This window comes from Podarcis gaigeae (assembly GCF_964106915.1).
Source record: "Podarcis gaigeae genome assembly, chromosome: 5".
Taxonomy (NCBI): Eukaryota; Metazoa; Chordata; class Lepidosauria; order Squamata; family Lacertidae; genus Podarcis; species Podarcis gaigeae.
The window spans coordinates 75078725-75096851 of NC_139681.1; positions in this window are offsets into that span (position 1 = coordinate 75078725).

The window sequence follows — 18127 nt, forward strand, 5'->3', positions numbered from 1 at the left end:
AGATTTTAACTTCTTTTTCTCTCCCCATGTGCCCCCCAAATCTCTTTTAGAGGATCACTCAACTCTCTGGAACAGATTTTTAGGGTACATGAGAGAGGTGAGTTCTGTTGCCCAAGCAGAAGTCTGTTGCACAGGTGGAATGACAGTGTTTGATACAACCCTATGTTGTTTTGGGCATACACAAAAATCCAGTGCCCAAGCTTAAGAAACAATGCCACAAACTGGAATTCATCCAGTAGCTTTGACCAGATCCCTGCACCTAACCAGTCTGCCAAAATCTGCTGGGCCTTTTGTTGAACCAACAGATACCATGGATACTGAAGTAGGGCAGAAAGCCTGTGACTGTGTGGAGGCAAAGAAGGGCCAAGAACCATACACAAAGGGTGAGAAATGTGAGAAATCAGCATTTGGATTGAGGAAAGGTGGATAACAACTGCCTGTGAAGACTATGACTTAGATCCATCCTGATTTGAGCAGGACATCCTGGAATTACAGAATCCATCCTGGCTTCTTATTGGATTCCAGAATGTCCGGTGTTTTTTGGTCCAGCGCTCTGGCACAAGTCAGGTGGCTTGTGCCACAGCACAAGATGTTCATTTTTTGTCTAGCATGAGTTCGGGACAAAAAAAGGAGTGTCCTGATTTTGATCAGTAGGGTGTTGGAAGGTATGGTGTAATGGAAATTGAGTTGAAGTGGGGTTGGATTGATACTGAAAACAAGGAAGCAGTGTAACAAATCAAGGCATAAGCAGGATGGGTTCGCCTGGAAGCCATTTTGATATGGCACACACAAAAATGCTATAAGCAGACCCTGCATTAATCTGGCCTCTCCTTATAAGCATAGAAAAGCCGAAAACATGGTCAGCCTGACATTCACACAAGGATGTTTGGTCTGCTAGCCGTGTAATTAAAAGACAGTGATATTCCCCCCCTTGTTTTTACTGGCATGCTTAGAGCTAAAACTCTATCATTGTCTGGTCAGAGAAATGTTATTTTAGAGTATAAGTGGGCAGTAAGTCAAAGAGAGCTATGTCTCAGGATGAAAGTAGCTGTTTCTTCATTGCAAATGAAGGGCTTACACTGTTTGCTAAATGCCTAGATGTGGTGCTAACTAGTTCTGCTTCTGATTTCCAGAGCCACATTGTTGGGCAACAGTGAACAGAGCTCAATGGAGTGAGGTGGCCAACCATCCAGAAGAGTCTCTGAGGTGCACTTTCCTGGAGACAGAGTCAGTATTCAAAATCCTAGGGTCAGGTGAACAGCAATCCATGTGGTCAGATGGTCCAGAGGTCAGGGAACACAATGGTCAAGGGCCAAGACAAACAGGAAGCAGCAAAGTAGGACCAGAAACTACAAGCGTTGTTACCAGCAGCTGACTGGTGCTGCAAGTTCTGCTTAAGACAGTTGAAGCCAGCTGGTTCTCATCAGCGCCTTCTTCTCTGAGTCATTGAAGGCTGAATAAGTGCACATGGGGTCACTCCGCCTTCTTCCCCTTCAGGTTGCTGTTCAGTAGGTGAAGCTGACTCCTGGCCCATGACATAAATGACTTGGGGCTCCAAATATCTGAAAAGCCACCTAAATCAGCTTAGGGGTCCTCTTGGTAGTTCCACCACCCTAAGGCAGTGTTCACATACCTGGATGCTTCACCATACGAAAAATTCTGTGCATATACAAAATTATAGTGTCATGTAAAAGGTTCAGCTAACACCATCCTTCCTGAGATATGTGTGGGGTGTGTGAGGGTGAATAATCTATTAAGTCCTCACAGTCTGAAGTACCATGGACAGGGCCAGCCCAAGACATATTGGCCCCTGAGGTAGATAGCAAAATGGCATCCCGCTCCCTGCTAGGGAAGCAGGGGTGAGAGAAGATCTACATCAGGAACAATGAGGGGAAAGAATCAACATTGGGCTCTGCTGCCCTGGTGGATTCTGCCACCTAAGGCAGCCATCTCACCTTGACTCATGTAAACATTGGTTTACTGCCTCAGTGAGGTCTGAGCTAGAGTGACGTCTATATCTCCTTACAAAAAAATGTGACAGGCCACATTTCAAAGTCCTCCTAAGCCTTTTGTTTCTTCCGTTCATATTTCATGCTTCTGCAGGTTGACTGTAGAGAACTTTTAATACTTTGTAATTCAGTGATTGTTTCATACTGTTCTAGAGGGGAGGACCTGAGCCAAGGTGTTCAAAGTGGGGAAAGGCTGTAGCTCAATGCTAGACTATCTGTTCTGAACACAGAAGGTGCCAGGTTCAATCTGAAGCACCGCCAAATAGGACTAGGATAAAATTCTGCCTGGAAACATGGAGGGCCACTGCTAGTCAGTATAGACAAAAGAAAGATAGATAGACCAATGGTGTGATTTTGTATAAGCCAGATTTCCTTGCTCCTATCTTCCTAAATTACCAGCAAAAAGATTTTGACTAAATGTTATAAAGAATTTTTGAATGGTACAAATTGTTGTACCATAGAACAGGCTGCTTTGGATAGGAGTGAAACCTCATTCATTACAGGCTATTAGTCAGAGGTTGGAAGGCTACCTCTTAGGGGTGCTGTAGTAGGGGGCTTCCTGCATTAGCAGGAGGTTGGACCAGATGCCTTTGAGATCTCCTCCAAATCTATAATTCTATGGTTATTACATTATTACTGCATCCAAAATTTCCCAAACCAATCAAAAGCATCACTGCAGCTGGGTGAGGAGTAAGTTAGTGAATGCATCATCAGCGGGAACTGTAAATTTGTAAGCCCATCAATATTGCAGCAAAATTATTAAAAGCCTTGAGATATCTACTTGTATATTTGATTCTGGGAACTCAATACGCCAAGTAATTATCATTTGACCTCCCTTGTTCCAATATGAAAGACACTGACATCACTGATAATTTTGCATGTGAGTTACAGCAGCTCGCTGACATCTTAATTCTTTCACTCTCTCATCTTTTTTTGTAAAAAAGTGTCACACTGAGATCTATGAAAGCCTGTAGCTGACGGAAACTCTCTCATAAATCAAACTGAATAGTGGTCATAGACATGAAACACTAAGCAATATAAAAACACTTAGGGGGGAATAGAAGCTAGCACTGGACTTTATACTTTGAACTGCTTAATTAATCTAATTTGAGCGCCTATCATTATAGTCAGGATGATCAAATACAGATTTTGCCTTGAGAACCCATGTTGCCTTAAAATGTTAAGTTGAACTGTGTAATTAAAAAGAGTACATAAAGTTCTGGGAAGGACCATAACATCCCTTCATATAATTTACTTCCAAAGGGGCAAATGGTATAAAGATAATGTTGCAAACCATTATTCTGACATTTTAAACATACCTGTGCAGAGATGTACTTAACCAAGTGCTTATTTCTGTGCAACAAATCTTCCAGAGACTAATAATAATATATGTAACTAAATCAACCCAAACTATTATTAACTGTAGGAATCTGCAGTCAAAAATAACTACGTGTGAGTGCTAGTTAGTGCATGAAGGGGTTAAGATGATAGAACTGGATTCCTAGACTCAGCTAGGTTACACACCTTCTTCTCCAATCAGAGGAGAAGTGAAGCCTTCTCCTCCTGTTCACTTTCTCGCCACACCATGTAACTAACCATGGAAGACATGTCTAAGCAAACTCCAAGGTTAGAGCACATGTTAAGGCTATCTTTCTGTATTTTCTACCCAAAAGTATTCTGCCTGTGTTCTCCTTGCTGCTGCTTGGATGAATGCATGAATCTGACCTTTAGAACATTTTGTAAGTAAAGCATTTTAAACTTGGGTAGAGAAAAGGGAAGTGCTGGATGAAACTAAATAGGACACATTATTCTGCTGTTCGACTTTTGTTAGTTTAAACTCTGCTACTCGGGACTCTCTCCCGTTGGAGAGTAACTTTAGCCCCACATTTTGAATTCAGGAACCCATATGATTCTTTTGTTATTTACCCCCACATATGTGGGTCATGGGGATTCCTATCCCCCCCACACACAGCAGAGATCGGTCCATTAGATCTAATGGGGCACTGCTCCACCAATGTTGGTCTGCCCTTAGTCAGCTTCCACTAGCCTGTCTTCTTACCCAAGGGGTGGCACTGGTTTGCCAGCTTCCTCCTCCTTGGTTTCAGTATTCCATTTGGAGAACTCAGCAGGGAGGAGGATGGGGACAACATTAGAATTAGTTCTTAGTTCCACCTAACATTGGCTTTGATTATACCAATTCTTGTTCTCCTCTGCCTTCTGCCCTGCTAGTCTTAGTGGGCACCAGACACTGCTGGTTATAGATCTATTGTAGTCTAAGAAGATAATTCCATAGTTGCCAGTTTCAGATGCTGGGAACCTATGAAGATGCAGTAATTGAAGTGGAGTTGGGGATTGGTCAGACCATCTACATGCTCTGCATATGGGATCATATGAGATCATGGACTTCACAAAACTCATAGTCCCAATTGTATGGAAAAACCCCAAACATGGACAAGTTGTGTGCATGAAGGCTCAGTGCACCTGTTCAAATATTTTAATTATGTTGTAAACTGCCCCGGTATATTAATTGATGGGTGGTTTAGAAATGGAGTGAGTAAACACATAACACATCAATGCACAGAGAATGGGCCAGGACAACAAACTCAATCTACCCCACCAACCCCCACACACCTGTTCCTTATGGTGAACCTACATAAATTAGGAATTTCCTGCTATTGTGTATATCTGTGACATCATAGTTAGCACAATGATGCCTCTTCCAGGGACCGAACATGACTTTGCACAATTTCCATTCAGCTGAGGATTAAGCAGCTATCCATGCAACAACCAGTTGATCTTTAAATGTGCTTAATTTAAAAAATAAATAAATAGAGGAAAGCCCATGACAGCTATTGTCGGTAGATTTCCTTCTTATAGCTGGTAAAATCTTGGAACAACAGTATACTGAAATTAGGAAAATGTTGGTGTATGTAATATTTAGAAATTCTTAATCCCCAAGAATAATCAAGTCTTCTGTTACAGCGAATGGTCTTTGCAAAATATTCCCATCATGTGCTGCACTTTTCATTATCAGCAGAATTAACCTAGGAGTGTTCCAGATTGTAAAAATTTAAGAGGGCTGTGATAACATGCCATTAAAAAGACAATCAATCAGTTCAAATGCAGCATTCAAGTTTCCAGTTCAGCTGTTCCAGAGACAGTGAGTACTCACTACTGTTCTGTGAAACTATAAAGAATTTAATTAGCTCTCCAAAGATGACCTCTATAATCATAAACTGAGAAATTAAAATAAGGAACTCAGAATTACAGTTCACCCAAATGAACGGATTAAACTATATAGTAATTTAATGGCCTCAGATTCAGGCACTGGGAAACAACCTTAATAAGCTTTGGTGCAATATAAAACCCCGTCTTTGTTTGGCTAAATAAAGTTTATGTATGTGGCAAAACCATTTTTTAAAAAAATTCACTCAGAAGAGGTTTTCTGACTGTTGTTGTTGTTGGCATCTGTTTGTCGTATTCCTTCATATTTTGAAATAATTAAGATAGTCGGCCCTTATTGTTGAGGAATGAGTTTTATTCTGACTTCCTGCTTCAAGGTAAGGAAGGAACTCTATTTCAGGATAGCTGACCTCCCCTGTCCAAGAATGGTGGAGCAATTATGCCCAGCTCAACAAAGGGCCAATAGTTTCCAAGAGAGGCCAATGTCACGGTCCTGGTTACGGGCAGTCGGAGTCCCGGCTTGGTACATCGGGACCGGGGTTGAGGTCAGGAAGCAGGAATCAGCAGACCAGGGTTAGCAGTCCAGGGGTCAGGAAGCCAAGAGTCTGAGGGTCAGGAAACCAGGAGTTAGAAAGCCAAGAGCCTGGGGGTCAGGAAACCAAAGCACAGCTAGGTGGGTAGCATGTTGCTGTGGCAAAGAGCCAGAGGGAAATGCTGGTCCCCCCCCCCCCAGTCCTTGCCACCAGGTGCTACAAGTCTTCTGTCAAGCCTCACCTGTGCAGCCGCGCCTTGCCCTTCCTGGCCAAACTCAGGAAGGCCCCAATCCTGCGAAGCCCTACCAGTCACAGGGCCTGGCTCCTGCACACACTCCTGACAGCCAAGTACTGTGGCAATGCTAATGCTGGAGACAGAACCAGTAGTGCAGGCCCTGTCCCCATTATTTGCATGTAGAAGAGCTGTGGCTCCATGATAGAGCAATTTTACTGCATGCAAAAGAGTCCAGGTTCAATTCCCAACATCTCCAGTTGGGGCTGGAAGAAGCCTATGTCTGAAACCCCAGAGACCACTTCCAGTCTGTGTAGATAATGGTGAACTAGCTGAACCAATCGTCTGCCTTCAGTTTCCTGTGTTCCTGTAATAATGGATGGAAAAGGCTAAACCAGTCAGTTATTTTGTCACTGGTTGTGAACCTCTCAGGGCTGCTGTCAAAGTTATAATAAAGCAACTCCAAAAGCTAATGTTACAGGAATGATGAGCCTTCAAAGAAGTATCATTGATATCTTTTAAATTCAAGCCTGCACGCTGGCACTGAAGTATTTTACTGCTTTATGGTATAGTTTGAAAAATCACTAAATCTAGTCCCGCAAACATCGTATTTTCATTGGGAGGGGGAACCCCACCACCACCCCATTCAGTTTATATGAACTGGAATAAAGGAAATAACTTATTTTTCCTTTCTAGTCATTCAGTTCAAAGGGTGTTCAGACTGTTAAAACTGAGAATGGCTCCCTCTGCACTGGATTAACCTGGGGGAAATTGTATGTGCCCTCCAGTCATTTTCATTTCCAATTTGCCTTCTGAAGTTAACTTCCTCATCTAAGGCACCTTGTAGACAATGTTGGTTCTTTCAGAAACCAGGGGTATGGTTTGACGATGAGTAATATTATCAAAATTCAAAACTGGGAGATTCCGAAAGGAACCCTCTGATTAGGAAAACAAAACATGCTCAATTTTTCTAAAGTTTAGGTGTGACTCAAAAGGGCCTATCCTAGGCCCAGGTCTCTTGACGCTCCTCCATATAACCTGTTTATTGAGCATTCATCCTAATTTGCTTTCCCAAAGCTTACATGAATGTTAGACCATGTCTGGTCTATTACGCATTCATTCTGATTTGTGTGTGGGGAGGTTATACGAAAAAGAACATTCAGCTTGATTTGCTTGTGCAGTGATTATACATTTCCGACCCTGTACTTTCCCCATCACTTTCCTTACCACCAAAAGTTTGCTTTATCTTTAAAGAGGATGTGTTACAATAAGGTAGCAGAGCGCTTTAAGCCACTTTACCTGGGCTAGCCAAAATTTACAGTATGTGCTGTACTTGAATCGGTTCTACAAAAAGCAAGACACTGCAGGCACCCACATACCTTCCACCTCCCTTTCCTCAGATGCACCTTGGTGGAAAGGAGGATAGAGTCAGGGCAATTTAAAAAAAAATAATTACATTTTTGCTGAATTTTGGCAGACAACATTATTAGAAAGACTTTGCTTCACGCAAATGTTAAAGAGTGCAATCACTGTGATGCAGAATTTTAATATCAGGGTGCCACCAAGAACTGCAGCACATATTTACAGATAGCACAAATGTGTCTTTCAGCCATGGGCGTTTATTTCACCATCCTGTAATTGCTAAAACACTCTCAAAAGCCAATAATGGAAAGCACGTGGTAGGTCCACTCGCTGGAAACATATGATGTAACCTCGTGAACCTGTACTACATTTGTGCTGGTGTATTTATTGTTTGGAATGCCATGGTAGCTACTTCTTTTGTGACTTGGAATTGAAACCTGCTTTCCTAAGCTGTAGCTCATTAATCAAACAACTCCCTAAAACTGAATGTTTCGTTTTCATGATGTGCAAATGGGGGAGGGGAAGAAAATAACTACTTCAGTTCTGTAAGATTTAAAGATAACTTTGCACAAATTGGATTAAATTAAATGATTAGAGATTTGTAGTGTGGGTTAGTGTTATTTGTTTTTGCTTTTTTGACTCTTGCAAGCTGAACTATGACTAGCAGTGGCATTTGAAGTTTCATCTTCTGAAATATTCAGCTAAAACCTGGCATTAGTAAATGTACATCCTTCTATAAACACATCTGTTCAAACACAGCTCATAGAGGATGGCACAAAATCAATGGGAGGCTATAATTTTTTTCATCCCAGTTGCATTGTAAATGTGCTATATTCCGCGCCATCTGCTCTAAGAAAAACGTTTCTGTTGTGTCTTGAGTCCCCATCCCAAACATGCCAACAATATTTTTCTTTTTAAAATCATGTCTATATTACTATATAAAACAAAATTAGTCACAGTATTGTCTGCAGAATCAGAACTGTATCATATATTATTTGTTAACTTGCAAAAAGTTATTCCTTTTTACTGGGCCAGATATGAATATAGAGATTTACAGATAGTCACATGAACAAATGAGATGAGAAGACATAGTAAGATTCTTGCACAAGGGAGCATGAATATTATTTGTTTGTTTGTTTATTAAACCCCTTTTCTCAGAGGAACCTGATGTACATGATACATATAAACACAGCACAATGAAACAGCACTAAACGCACACACAAAGACACACACATACATTGAGAGAAACATCAATTAACACAGAAGTACATACACTTATGCAGTGGTGTAGCATGGGTTGTCAGCACCCGGAGCAAGGCAAGTAATTTGCGCCCCCTAACCCATGGATTTGTGCCCCCTAACCCATGGATTTGCGCCCCCTAAGCCTAACCCCCAGATGTTGCGCCCAGTGCGGCCGGCCCCCCCTGCACCCCCCACGTTACGCCACTGCACTTATGATGAGGAACACAGCTCTTATTTATGAAACAATGAAGGTCTGAGCAAATAAAAATATTTTGGATTGGCATGTGAAACTCATGTGGAGAGATATACACCTCTAAGGGCAGATCACTTCAAAAAAGCCATATAAAACTTTGAAAACCATCACCTGCACCTTGAATAAAATCAGAGCTATATTCAGATATGGGATTAATTCCATTAGTTTTATTGCTTATAATGCTAGTGCTTGTGCCCCAATTTCTAATGTTCCTTTTACACCACAGTACCAGTTGGGACGCGGGCGGCGCTGTGGGTTAAACCACAGAGCCTAGGACTTGCCAATCAGAAGGTCGGCGGTTCAAATCCCCATGAGGGTGAGCTCCCGTTGTTCGGTCCCTGCTCCTGCCAACCTAGCAGTTTGAAAGCACGTCAAAGTGCAAGTAGATAAATAGGTACAGCTCCAGCGGGAAGGTAAACGGCGTTTCTGTGCACTGTTCTGGTTCGCCAGAAGCGGCTTAGTCATGCTGGCCACGTGACCCGGAAGCTGTACGCCGGCTCCCTCAGCCAATAAAGCGAGATGAGCACTGCAACCCCAGAGTCGGTCACGACTGGACCTAATGGTCGGGGGCCCCTTTACCTTTACTTACCAGTTGGGTTACGGAAATATGGCTTTTTGGTTGATCTACTGCCATGTCACACTAAATTTTAAATAGCAGGGAATAACTGCATGCCAGAATACCACCCCAAATTTTGCGACATGAAATTATAGCACAAAAACTCCCAAAATTTTCTGAGTTGGTAGTGTTGAACACTCATCTTCTACTAGATTCCTGGAAGTGGCTTTTACATCAAATAAAAGATTACCCAAACTGTGGCATTTTATTCTCAGTGTGATCATCTTTGTGTCAATGTAACCCTATATGTACGGTGATGGGAATGCCATTGACAGCCCAATCAGTTGTATTTCACACAAAGTCAGACCATCTACTCTGCTATTTCCTACTCTGTCTAGGAGTAACTGTCAAGGGTCTTAAGAATGGATAGGTATTTCCTATCACCTCCAATCTGATCATTTGAACTAGAGTGCCAAAGATTAAACCTGGGACATTCTGCTCATAAAGCACGTTCTCTACCACTCTACTACGGTTTCTTCCCAAAGCCAACTCTCACAAAGTTGAGAGCTGGAAAAGCAAGGTAAGGTGATCTATATAGGCAGCAGCAATAGATGGCCTTGTTGCTCACACCAGGAAGCCAGCCTGTTTTGGAGGGTTTTAGAGGTGACTGAGAGTATCAACTGAGCTGGCTTGATATATTGGTGCTTCTGTAGCAGCTCTGTCAGGTCTTTCTACAGTTGCCTCCTTTGACTGCTGAAATGTGAAATCCCTCCTTGACATCTTATTCTTAACTTTTTAAAGGACCCAGTGTGGATATGAGTAATGGACAGGCCTACTCAAGATGCCATAGAATCTACGTCAACAGATGCGACAGGGTGAAAGATCGTACAGTCTTGAATTCTGAAATCCAGTATGAATTGGGGCCCAAAAGTTCCTGTTCCCCTTCTAAAAGCCCGAGCCCCCATCCTAAATAATGTTAGAGCATTGATGTAGAAGCCCCTGAAAATATAGGAACACAGGTTTAAGGTATGCACTTGTAACTTTGTCCAAACTACACCCCTTCAGAGAAAGCTGATAGATAATGCAATGTTTTCTCCAGATCTGAATTTCACTGAGTAAAATAAACATCCCTGTGCCAACATGACAGCCAAATAGCACTAAAGAGCTGCTCAGGGCATGTCTTGACAATGACTCAAAAAATGAGATAGGCTGGGAGTACACTATTTGCACTATATCAAGTCCTTAATGATCATTTAACTCACAGGGACATTTTCTTTCATTAAAAGTGATTACCCAAGCATGATGTTAGTAATTTATCAATGCAGGAGTGTACACAGAAGTACAGTTTCTAAGCTTATATGTGGTTCCACAAACCTTCATTCTTCCTTCCCTCCTTGATAAAGTAAAAATACTAAATGCTTGAAATAATATTTTGAGTAACATTGCATAGAGTTTTTGGACATTATTGCACATTATTTTATTATTTATAGGGAAATTCAATTCCCCAACATGAATTGTAGCCCTAGTTAATAACAATAATAATAAAGCCAATGTAGCTTTATCTCTTTTCTCTAGAGGCAGCTTGGTCTCTTACCAAATATTGTGGGAAGTAATTTGATTAGAAGCAAAATGTTCAAGCAGGCAGAGGCAATTCTTCACTTAGAATTTCTGCCGCTATCTCAAACCATGTAACTCACAATTTTAATTTTAATTTGGCTGCAATGTGTTGCAGCAAGGCTATTATTCTTTATCTGTTAATGAAAGGAGAGCTGGAGCATAAACTGTTAGAGATTGGGCTGCATGGGCCAGATCAGTGATTACCCAATAGGCAGACTAAGCACATGCTTAGTGCATCAAAGTAGTAATCATTGTTCTAACACTGATGATTACTAACTGCTCTGCAGAACACTCTTTGTCATAGCTGAAAGGAATAAAAAAACCCTAAGAGACCAATGTGTCAAGACAGACCTGATTTCCTTTCCCTACTGTGCATTGAAGTGGACATGCTTTGTCCCAGCAGCTTTGAACTCATCCAATCAGAAAGAAACTATTTTAATTTCAGCATACACAGAAGTTTTGTGCCATTTTTTTAAAAAGCACACTTTTTATATTTTACAGTTTAGTATTGTTTTTATATTGAATTACATATGGCGGGCACTATCATCTTTTCTGTATATAAGGCCTCTATAGGGCCTTGGGCCAGATCATTTATTTTTACTAGCCCTGGTTGTTTCTTGACCAGACACTGTACAGTGGTATGTCAGGTTACATACGCTTCAGGTTACACACTCTGCTAACCCAGAAATAGTGCTTCAGGTTAAAAACTTTGCTTCAGGATGAGAACAGAAATCGTGCTCCGGTGATGCAGCGGCAGCGAGAAGCCCCATTAGCTAAAGTGATGCTTCAGGTTAAGAACACTTTCAGCTTAAAAACGGACCTCCGGAATGAATTAAGTACTTAACCCGAGGTACCACTGTACAGTGGAAAGAGGAGTTCTACCTAACATTGGTATGGTGCTAAATTTTGAAGTACCAGAACTCATTATAACAGCCTCCATAGCTATGCCCTCAAGGAGTCTAAAAATGGAGTTAACTGTACTGATCTATTATTAAGTACTTATATACACATATGTGCACAGACATACCCCAAAAGGCCTAAGCACATAATACCCAGTTCAGCATGACTACAGTCTCATGTATAGTTTCTTGGAAGTAAGCTCCAATGAAGTATTATTATTATTATTATTATTATTATTTATTATTATTATCATTACTAATTCAACTTATACACTACCCTATACCCAGAAGTCTAAGGGTGGTTCACAGCAAGACCACAACATATAAAATCAAAGAAAAAGCAATAACCCCCCACCCCCCAAAAAAGCCACATTCTAAAAGGGTGTTGGACGTTAATAAGATCAACCAAGGTAAAGGTAAAGGGACTGCTGACCATTAAGTCCAGTCGCGGACGACTCTGAGGTTGCGGCGCTCATCTCGCTTTATTGGCCAAGGAAGCGTACAGCTTCCAGGTCATGTGGCCAGAATGTCTAAGCCACTTCTGGCAAACCAGAGCAGTGCACAGAAACGCCTTTTACCTTCCCGCCAGAGCGATACCTATTTATCTACTTGCACTTTGACGTGCTTTCGAACTGCTAAGTTGGCAGGAGCAGCAATAGGATCTCACCCCATTGTGGGGATTCGAACCACTGACCTTCCGATCAGCAAGCCCTAGTCTCTGTGGTTTAGACCACAGCGCCACCTGCGTCCCTAAGATCAACCAAAGGCCTGGTTAAAATGAACGTTTTTGCCTGGTGCCTAAAGGTATATAATGAAGGCGCCAGACGAACTTCCCTGGGGAGAGCGTTCCAAAGACGAGGAGCCACTGCAGAGAAGGCCCATTCTCTTGTTGCCACCCTCTGGACACTGGCAGAGGACGGGGGTGAGGTGGGTGCAGCTTGCCCCGTGTCTCGCCACTCATGCGGACAAGGCCCCGCAGCAGCTAGCACTGCCCATGGGTGCACAGCATGTGCATCACTCCGGGTACCAGAGCAGCTAGCTCCACCTCTGCATCTGGACCTCTTGAGGAGGAGGAGCTCGAAGGAGGGCTTCAGAAGATGATCTCAGGGACCGGGTGGGTTCATATGGGAAGTGGCAGTCTTTGAGGTATTGCGGTCGTGAGTCGTTTAAGACTTTATAGGTCAAAACCAGCACTTTGAATTGGGCCTGGAAACTAACTGGTAGCCAGTGCAGTCAGACCAGGATCAGTGTAATATGCTCATACTGTCTTGCTCCAGTGCGCAACCTGGCCACTGAATTCTGCACTAGCTGAAGTTTCCAAACCGTCTTCAAAGGCAATCCTATGTATAACGCATTGCAGTAATCAAGTAGGGTCCTCGGTGCATGGGTTTGGCTCGAAGAATGGAAGTTTAACAAAAGATCTTCAGAAAAACTTCCAAACTATCATACATCCTTTAGCTTTTCATTAGAAATGGAAAAGAAATTTGCAAACAAATTTGCTACCATTTAAACTGCTAACATGAAATAAGAACCTCATCAAAGAAAAAGAAATACCCAGCTTCGTCTTCAGTATTTTCATCATTCTCTGATTCCCCCCCCCCCATGCTCATCTGTCACAAACAAACCAGGAAGCTTCATTATCAACTCATTCACTTGCCTAAGCAAGGAAGATGTCATCAGTTACCCTCACACTCTAGGAGATATGGTTGAGTAGACAACCATTTTGTTGTTGTTGTTTAGCCATTTAGTCGTGTCTGACTCTTCGTGACCCCATGGACCAGAGCACACCAGGCACTCCTGTCTTCCACTGCCTCCCGCAGTTTGGTCAAACTCATGTTAGTAGCATCAAGAACACTGTCCAACCATCTCGTCCTCTGTTGTCCCCTTCTCCTTGTGCCCTCAATCTTTCCCAACATCAGGGTCTTTTCCAAGGAGTCTTCTCTTCTCATAAGGTGGCCAAAGTATTGTCACCTCAGATTCAGGATCTGTCCTTCCAGTGAGTACTTAGGGCTGATTTCCTTAAGAATGGATAGGTTTGATCTTCTTGCAGTCCATGGGACTCTCAAGAGTCTCCTCCAGCACCATAATTCAAAAGCATCAATTATTCGGCGACCAGCCTTCTTTATGGTCCAGCTCTCACTTCCATAAATCACTACTGGGAAAACCATAGCTTTAACTATACGGACCTTTGTTGGCAAGGTGATGTCTCTGCATAGGATTGCTTTTTAAGACCCATACTGCCAAAATGGTTGGACAAACTATATTGCTGGCTGCATCCCTTTATCTCATATGGAAGCCCTGGAGGATAAATATGTGGGACATACATGTGATGAACATGAAACACCTCCAACTGGAATTAAGGGCTCATCCAAACTTCCTTTTGCATTGTCTGCACTGCGCTTTCCAGTCACAAGTCTGTGCCTTAAAGCTCTGTGTCCAAGCAGCTATTTTTTTTTGGGGGGGGGGTTGTCCCAGCACTTTCCCCAGGAAGACCCACATTTTACCACTGAATTGGAGCAAATGGCATACTGCTTCTAAGAAGGCAGGCAGTGGATTGGGCTGTATATTATTTTAAACCATTTTGACATCACAGATGCTAAATTCCAGAGGCACAAACTACCAACTGGTGAATTAAGCACTTCCCCCCAGAAAATAAAAAAATAAAAATCAGATGGCAATGACTATGCCCTGAGGACACAAACATGTGCATTTGTCAAAGGAAACTAATGCTCAAATTGGATGAATGAATTTGAAATGCGCTACAATGTTTTATGTTGGTTATCACCAATTCCAGGGCTAGTGCCGAATTACTTTGCAATGCTGTAGAGTTGTGTGTTCCTCTAAAGTGAACAGCAGAGAAATTTCATCCTACAAAGAACAGGAAATGGTTGTGGTGAAGAAGGCACGTGCACAGAATTTCATGAGGCAAGGCAGCCAAATTGATATATTATGTGCCAAAAGTGGGGGATTGTTATTCCTGGACTTCAAACATAAAATGAGGATATTATCTATCCTCCATTTTGAGGGAAAGGGTTCTTCTTCCTGTCCTCTCCAGTATTGCTGTTTTTGTGTGTTTATTTTAAGGTGTTGGAGGGTAACCTCATCCTGTCTCCAACAGCCTAAATTGATATGACCAAGTTAAAGCTTTTTGTGTGATTCTGTAGTGCACATAAGCAGGGCCTACTTTTGTTATAGTCTGTGGCACAGTAAAGCATCAAAATGCTATTTTGAACTCATTTGATATTATTCCATAACTGAGAGATATGAGCAAGCAGATTTTGGAGACCAGTAAGAGAAGATAATGTGATGACTGAGAACTTGAAGATACCCTTCATTTTTATGTTTTGCCAAAGGAGAACAGCATAAAATTTGCATAAACTATTTTTCTTCTGTAAGTGAAGAATTAAATTCCTATACAGTGGCACCTCAGAAGTCAAACAGAATCCTTTCCAGAAGTCTGTTCGACTTCCAAAATGTTCAGAAACCAAGGCACGACTTCCAATTGGCTGCAGGAAGCTCCTGCAGCCAATCGGAAGCCACAGAAGCCATGTTGGACATTTGGGGTTCCAAAGAATGTTCACAAACTGGAACACTCACTTCTGGGTTTGTGGTGTTCAGGAGCCAAAACGTTAGACATGCAAGGCGTTTGCAAATCAAGGTACGAATGTAATTTAAATTGAAATAGAATGTACCTCATTTTTGTGAGGAAGACTCTGACGAGCTTTGTTGTCCATTTGCTGACTACTTTAAGTCCCCTGCTGCTCTCCTTTCTTATGGGACTTTATCTTTATGCTAGACTTGGATCAAGTAGTCTTTCAAACAAAGGACAGCCCTCTGTAACATAAATCACACGGCCACCCTACTTCAGACAATAGAAGAAAGGCCTGATGGACATGCTCTTTGGAAATTTGTTGCTATGGCTGCCTCTCTGTTTCTTCCCCTGCCATGTTTAAGATGGATTTTGTGGTGACTATTGTCTTGTGAGATACCTTTAGAAGAAGAAAAGGCTAAGGAGTAAACTATACACAAATCCAGAGTGGAGTCCGTAAGATGGTTGGATGGCATCTTGAATGCCTCCTTCAAGCAACTCCTGCAGCCAGGTTGGTGCCAAATGTCTTGCTCTGCTTTCCTTTGGACCACATCAGTGAGGTCAAGAGGGGGTTGTGTCATCTGGGCAGCCCAGGGCCTCCATACACACTGCCCTGAATTGTGCCCCAGAGAGGTCATTTCAGTGCACACTCCATTGCCTCTCAGAACAAATAGATGCCAACCACAACAACAATTGTCTTGTTTTGGGTGAGAAGAGAATACATGAAACAGAATTCTCAAGCAGTTCTTCTAAGCCCAACCAAATATAATTTTTATTTCACATGTGCAGTATAAATAAACAATGCCTAGGCACCACTCCTGCAACCACAGGAGCCCAAAAAGTAGATCCAAGAGAAACATTAACTTTGAGTCACACACCTCCTGATGGCATCTGATCCAACTCATTAAGAAGTCACCATGGAAGCTGTGGCAACAACACAGCTCCAGAAAACATGTAAACTAGGCCATGGGATGCAAGACATGCGTGAAACAAAATGAAATGGAGAAATAGAACATAAGTAGCTAGTGATCCGAATTAGGAATCTGTTAAACTAAAGGATAATTCCCTCCCGCATCACACATCTTTGTCTGCTGTGCAATTTCCCACTCACTAGTTCACCTGGATTGTATAGAGATTGCTCCCTGTTGAACAGCCAAGCAGTAAATTGTACTTGCTGCTCTTTCTTGCCACCACCTACCCTTCATACTACTTTCAACAATATCCAAGCACCCATATCTGCCCTTTAAAGCCAAGCTTTGCAGTCCAAATAGTTTCAGAGCACTGCCATTTCAACCTGGAAACACACTTCAATGGTATGATATAGCTTCCCTTTTCTTTTTCTTTCTCTCTCTCTCACTTTTTCTTCTGGCTATAAAATGCCAGTAGCCACAGAAACAGAAGACTGATGATAAAATCTCAAGGATGTTTAACATGCTCCTTGAAATAATATTGGGCAATATGCAGCTATGAAGATGATGTTAGATTCCATCACAAAGACACATCTCATCTCCATAATCAGAACAATATTGCCTTATATCTTCGCATAGCCTGTCCCACAGCAGCTAAATTCACCCTTAAACGTACATTCTATTTTATATAGATGATGCTTGCATTTGGCTGCAACCATCTCCATTTTACATAAAGGGAGAGAGTTGGATTTCTACATGAGTGTTCAATGTTGAATGTTTGAGTGGTTTGGTTTGGTTTGGTTTGGTTTGCTTTGGTTTGGTTTGGTTTGGTTTGGTTTGGTTTGGTTTGGTTTTCAAGCAATAACTGGATGTCTAGAGAGCCTGATGGTTGAGTGATTGGGTATGGCAGCATGGTTCTTCTAGTCCTGTTTTGTATTATTACATGTGAGGACACTGACTGAAATGCCCTCATCCTGAATTTCCCAGAGGAAGAGCTATAAACAAAAATAATTAAATATAATCAAGACAGGGAAGAAAAAGATCTAAATCTATGGATCCAGGTTCTCAAATACAATTGAATGTCAGTGCAGTAAAAGCAAGTTATTTTCTCCTTCATCTTTGGTTCTATGTTTGCACCAAACATTTACAACATTCCAGCTTCTGGAATCTCACCTCCCTCTTTTTCCATTCCACGGCCATGTTCAACTTCTACATTTTTTTTCTAATTCTTATCCAGGGAATAAGACTATTTTAAATGAAAATATATTGCTAAGGTAATTAACTTAAACCTCCTAGTTAAAGTATATGTGGCATTTTATTGTATTTATTCCATAATTAAGAACATAAGGAATGACCTGCTGGGTCAGCCCAGCAGTCTGTTCTTACAATGGCCAACCAGATGCCTATCAGAAACCCAAAAGCAGGCCTTGAGGGCAACTTACGATTCCCAGCAAATGGTGTTCAGGGGCGTTGGCAATGGAGGTAGTTCAGCTATTTGTATACAGGCAACCCCCATTTACGTGCATTCAGTATGTGAGTAACTGCACATACACACGTTGTGCCCAACCCAGAAGTGGCCTGAAAACATCATTAAAAACATTGCAGAAAGTAGTGGAATTGATCAGGGCAGGGGCAGGGGCAAGGTGGGGATGGAATGGGGTGTTTTCAGGCTTTTTCTAATGATGTTTCAAATATACATGATTTCATTGTGTTGCCTCAGAACATAACCCCCACATAAACTGTT